The sequence below is a fragment of the Chrysochloris asiatica genome, unplaced genomic scaffold, assembly GCF_000296735.1.
Source record: "Chrysochloris asiatica unplaced genomic scaffold, ChrAsi1.0 scaffold00056, whole genome shotgun sequence".
Classification (NCBI taxonomy): Eukaryota; Metazoa; Chordata; class Mammalia; order Afrosoricida; family Chrysochloridae; genus Chrysochloris; species Chrysochloris asiatica.
In genome coordinates this window covers 4,056,529-4,062,528 of record NW_006408574.1, presented here as the reverse complement: position 1 = coordinate 4,062,528, position 6,000 = coordinate 4,056,529, and positions in this window count along the sequence as shown.

The following is a 6,000-nucleotide window of genomic DNA, read 5'->3' as shown; positions in this document are numbered from 1 at the left end:
GCGCTGAGGTCCCTATCACTTCAATACCTTCATTGGCATCTGTCTCCTCTGGTCCCCCTTCTGTATAGTTGAAATTCCTGATCTGACCGGGTTCCTTGGGAGTATACTTTTTTTTTAAGTTTTTATTGAGAATTTAGTGAAAGTTTACAGGGCAGATCACCAGTTTTACATTCAACAAATTATACACTTTGTTTCATTATAATGACTATAATCCCCTCCATGTACCATCAGTTAACAGCATTTCTATTCATGTTAGCATTTTTAAAAACACTCAAGCATATATATAATAATCTACACCACCAAAGGGCACATTCTGCAAGTCTGCCTCCTGGCTGCCAACTCTCAGTCCCTCTCTTTCCATGAATCTAGAGTCCTCAGCTGCTCTATCTCTCCATGTCCCCATCTCTGCCTCCATCTCTGGTCTCCCTGCTTCCCTGGATAAGGTCCCGCATTCCACTTGTGCTCTTCTCCCTTGATGGCCTAAGGTCCTCTGTTCCTGGACTGTAAGATTAACTACTCCCCCGTTTACGATTTGTTAATACACTCTTGGGTATTGGGGGTGATGCTGAGTCTAACTCTTGCTGCATTCACCTAATACTCAAGTGGATCCAGTGGTTACCCAGGGCAAGGGCAGATTACATTACTAGGTAAAAGGTCTGCCATTGGTTCTGAGAACTCCATCTTTCCCGTCCACATCTGCTGACTCAGTAGCTCCAGTCAGGAAAGACAGCAATTGTCTTTGCCATGAACCAAACACAAGGGTTTGCCCTTGTACATGTCCCAGTACAAGATGACGTCCAAAAGCGAGGAAACACAAACAAATCCAACAATGCAATGAATTCAACCATGTTACTTTTAAACTCTATATAAAGCATTACATATAGAGTTATGTCTTATAATGTTAGGATACAATATAGCATACATTTAATATCATATTAACATGGGTAATAATTTAATATAAAAGTAACAAAGCAAGCATCCCAAAATACTGGAAATATCATATTTATCTAGCACGAAAAGTTTTAATTTATGCATCTAGTGAGTTTCCATTGTATTGCCTGTTGCATGGGACATAATGTTTGGTATTACTCTATACAAGGGTAAGTCAAAAAGTATTGCTATAAACTCACAGAATCCTTTATGAAACTAAAGTATCAAAATGTGAAGCTCTTGTTTCTCAACATCTTCTCCACCTAGGTCATCACATTTCAGATGGCTGTGTTACCATCTCTCTAACCCATCCCGGAAGAAGTCTGCATTCTTCAACTTAAACCACATGAAAACAGCAGTTTGGGCATCTTTTAGATGTCCAGTGAGTCTGTGAACAAAACAAAGTCTGAAGGGTAAGATCAGGACTGGAAGGTAGATGTGGTAAAGTTTCCCAATGGTATTCTTAGGATAGCCCTCGCTACGGTCTTGCACTTCTGAGCTGACCTCTCTACCTGGAACTGAACCAGTCCAGCAGATCCCCTAAGAAACCACTGTTTTGATTGGACCTTTTTTGAAGACACCCTGATAAGAGTAAGACAAGTGTATAACAAAGAGAACGTGTATGCAGCCCTCCACGGATCACAGAGACATGTTTAAACATGTTGAATGCACCACGCTTGTAGAACTGGGAGCTCTAGAAATAATACTTTTTTGGTAGCATAGTGGATTACGAGCAGGGCTGCTAACTGCAAAGTCAGCGGTTTGAATCTACCAATTACACCACAGGAGAAAGATGAGGCTTTCTGCTCCCATAAATCTTGATACTCTTCAAAACCCTATATAGGGTCGCTGTGCGTCAGAACCGACTCACGGCACACACCCATCACCCACCATAGGTTATATATACGTATTTGTGATGGTTAGCGTTTTGTGTCAACGTGGCTGGGTCAGGATTCTAAGTGGTTGAGTAGTCAAGACACTCATTCCCTGCGCTGACATCTAATGTAACGTAATCATCTCTTCATGACACGATCAGCCCTGACCTGAAGGAGTCCATCCGGTGTGTTGCCAACCCTCACTTCCATGGCTATATATGATAAGTACTGCACTGTGAACCACAAGGTTCATGGCTCGAGCCTGCCAGCTGCTCTGTGGGAGAAAGACGAGGTGCTCTGCTCCTGCAAAGATTTTAAACATCTCAGAAACCCTCTACAGAGTCTCTAGGAGATGGAAGGCACTTAACAACAACAACTTAGAGGCTAATCAAACCCGAATCAATCTATAGGATGAGGCTGTATCTTGAGTAAATGTCTTTTAAGTTCTAAAAGGAGAGAGAAGTGAGCAGAGGGAGAGGGCCCTACCACCACCAAGAAAGAGGAGCCAAGAGGGGAGTGTATCCTTTGACCTAGGCTCCCTACCCTGTGAAGCTCCCGGATCCAGGGGAAGACTGATGCCAAGACACCTGGGGATGGATCTCCAAGGAACGCTGCCCCGGCCACAGGTGCTGAAAAGAGACCAGGCCCTCTCTCCACAGCCGGTGAATTCAGACTTCTAGCCTTCTAAGGCCGGAGAGAATAAAATTGTTGGTTACAGCCATTTGTCATGGTATTTCTGTCACAGCGGCATCAGAGAAGGAAGACAGTGCTGGCCCACCCTCCGCCTGGCTCTGTACAGACTCTGCTTTCTGTGGGACATTGTTGCTCGTACAGCTCTGGTGGGGATTTCTAAGTATTGGGAAGGGCTTTGTGCAGCGCAGGGCTCCCTATGATAGAGTCCCCGTGTCAGTGTTCTCAACTGGCATTCCCAGGAAACACAAACATGAACCTTCTGGAAGGGAGAGTTGCACTGGAGTCTTCCAAATTTTCCTGGGAGCCTGGTCCATGGAGTGACAAGGATCAGTTCACCAGCTGTTTCGGAGAATGTATGGCTGGGACGATATTTAACGAACTAAATGTAGCAGTATAAATCATTAGCAGTAAGAATACTAATCGGTTCCGACCCACAGCGACCCTGTATAGACTTTCCAAGGAGCAGCTGGTGGGTTTGAACTGCAGACCTTGTGGTTCACAGTCCAGTGCTGACCCCACAGCGCCACCTCAAGAGTTCTAACTGTTGTTGTTAAGTGCCGTCGAGTCGGTTCTGACCCATAGCGACCCTGTATAGGGTTTCCAAGAAGCAGCTGGTAAGCTTGAACCTCCGACCTTGCAGTCCAAACGGACTTTGCAGTCCAAACGGACTTTGCAGTCCAAACTGACTTAGCAGCAAAAGTCACTACTGCACTTGTTGTTGTTGTTGTTGTTAAGTGCCGTTGAGTCGGTTCCGACCCATAGCGACCCTGTACAGGGTTTCCGAGGGTGTAAATCCTTACGGGAGTAGAAAGCCTCATCTTTCTCCCGCGGAGCGGCTGGTAGTTTCGAACCGCTGACCTTAAGGTTCGCAGCCCGATTCGTAACCACTACGCTACCAGAGCTCCAGCAATAAAAAAGCACTGTCAATAAAGGTTTGGGGCACTCGTCTGGGTCGTGCAGTCCGCGGAATCGGGGTCCTAGGACCCCCGCCGCCCTGGGGCGATCGATGGCTCGGGCTTAGCGCGGCGGCCTGCGTGGGCTCGGCGCTCGGCTCGGCGCTCGGCTCGGCGCCCTGCGGCGCTGCCATGGAGACGCGGCGTTGCCACCCCGCGGCCTCCCTGTGTAGCCAGCGCCTTGGCGGTTGCCCGGCCGGAGTAGGACCGGGCGGCGCGCGCCCGGCTGCTCTGCGTGACCGAAGCTGGAGATGGGGGGCCCTGGGTCTTAGGTCTGGAAATGGGGAACTCGAGCCGGACGACGAGGGATCCTGGGCGCGGGCCGGATGATGAGGACCCCGAGCCTAGTGATGGGGGTAACCGGTAGTTGGGGGACCCTGGGCGCAGGCCTGGTGATGACAAGCTCAGCGGGGCGATGGATGCGCGGGCACCAAGGATGCGGAGGGAATTGGCACAGCTGGGAAGGCACTGGGGGCTTGTGGATGCGTTGAGTTAGTTGGCTTCCCCTGACACTGTGTTTGTTCCGGTCCAGGGGCCTCCCTGATGTTTGCAGCAGAAAGAGGGATTGGTGGCCAGTGAGTGCTAGACTGCGCGCCCCTGACCCCTGTGCCTCCTGGAGCCGGTTGCGGTCATCATTGTCTCCTCGCGTTCCTTTTGCTTTATTTCCTGGATAGCGACGGGAAAGCTCAGACGTGAGGTCCCCCAGCACTAGCAGTGAGTTTACAAGAAAGTAGGGTTAGAGGCAATCAGGATCGTAGGTGCGACCTGAATGCTGCCAAGTGTGGGGCGCTAGGGAACTAGGAGATCCTGGGTCTTCCAAAGTACCACCTCCCCTGTGACAGCGTGCCCATTTCTTTGTAGCATCATCTTTGGGAAGAGGCGGAGACGAGCCAGGAAAGAGAACGGAGTGGTGCTGGTTCCAGATGTAAACACAGCTGTCCTTGGAAGCTGATCAGTGCAGATGGGTGTGAGAAGGGATCAGGACAAGTTAAACCGACTGAGCTGTGCAGTCAGGATCACGATGGATGCCTTGCAAGTTCCCCCTGAGGGGTGCTGCCAGATCCCTGAACAACGCACACAGCTGCACCAGGAAGAGTTTGGGCCCAGGCGCCACCTGACCCTCCTGCCTGCTCAGGTATGGTTCTCAGGTGTCTTAGCATGTTCAGAGGAACAGCTCAAGTTTCCTGGCAATACAGACCTCCCAAGGATGCTGCCTACACTTGAACTGACATTGTAACTTCTAACGTGAAGTTAAATCCTCAAATCCCAACCGCTGAACACCCCTATCAGCTCGTGGGGTACTGGGCACGTGAGGCCTGCCTCTGGAGACCTGTGTGCACAGGTGGGCAGGCGTGGAGGGAGGAATGAGTGGCCGGGTCCCCCTGGCAGAGAAAGCGCTGTCAGAACGCCATGGCCGCCTCCGCTACCGGGACACCTCCTTGCTCATCTGGCAGCAGCAGCAGCAGAGGCTGGAATCGGGGCCTCCTGGGACGTACCTGAGCAGGAGCCGGAGTATGTGGTACTCACAGTATGGAAATGAGGCCATCCTGGTGCGAGACAAGAACAAGCTCTCAGTCTCCCGGGACACCGGTCGCTCCAAGTTTTGCAGCATCATGTGATTCCAACACCCAGGCAGGCTCCAAGAGGAGCAGGCCTGTTTCATAAGGTCATCTTGTTCATTTCTAGTCCTTTGTTGTTAATTCATCCAGACGATTCCGACGCACCCCACGTATTACCAAGAACAACTGTCCTATTGGGTTTTCTTGGCTGTGATCTTAACAGAAGCTGATCACCAGGTGTTTCTGCTGTGGGTGAGTTCGGACTACAGATGTTTAGGTTAGCAGACGAAGGTGGTTTGTACAACCAAGGTGATTTTTCGAATGCTTCCCAGGAGCTTTGGAGCACTCATCGTGAAGACCAAACTGTGGTCTAAGAAGCTGTTGAGCACAGCATGTGATATAAATGCTGGTATACTAGACTGAGCTCCGGCATTGTCCTGGTAATCATCCTTGTGATATGCCAGTTCCCCAGACCAGGCCTGGCCGCAACTGGGAGGGTCTTTTCTGCTCAGCTTTCAAGTCAACCCAGCAGGAGTGACCCCTTGTCACAAACCACCTTTGCAAGTTTCCACTGGGTGGTCCTGGTAAGAATGGGTCAGATCTAGGAAGAGACACGGCAGCTGGCATCCTGTGAGATGTGGTCGTCCACATGGGCCAGGCAAGACCAGTTCATCAAGGACAGCCATCACCATTTCAGCAGCTCCGCTCTACTTGTGTTTGGAGTCCCCCTGGTGACCACCACGAGGGCTCTGTGATGGCTTCTACAGCAGCTTCCAGACTCTGGAGGCTTGTGGGTAACTGCGCCCAGAAAGCTTTGAGAAAACCGAACTGGTGAGCTCCGTATCAGCAGCCCTCCAGTGATTTCAAACTTACCAAATAAATGTAAAGGGCAGGTTTGTGATCGACACCAGGTGTTCTGGCCCACACACAGCCCCTGGTCTCTGCTGCTCAGAGTGGGACATGTCAGGCCTCCCTGCCAGCCCCACCAAG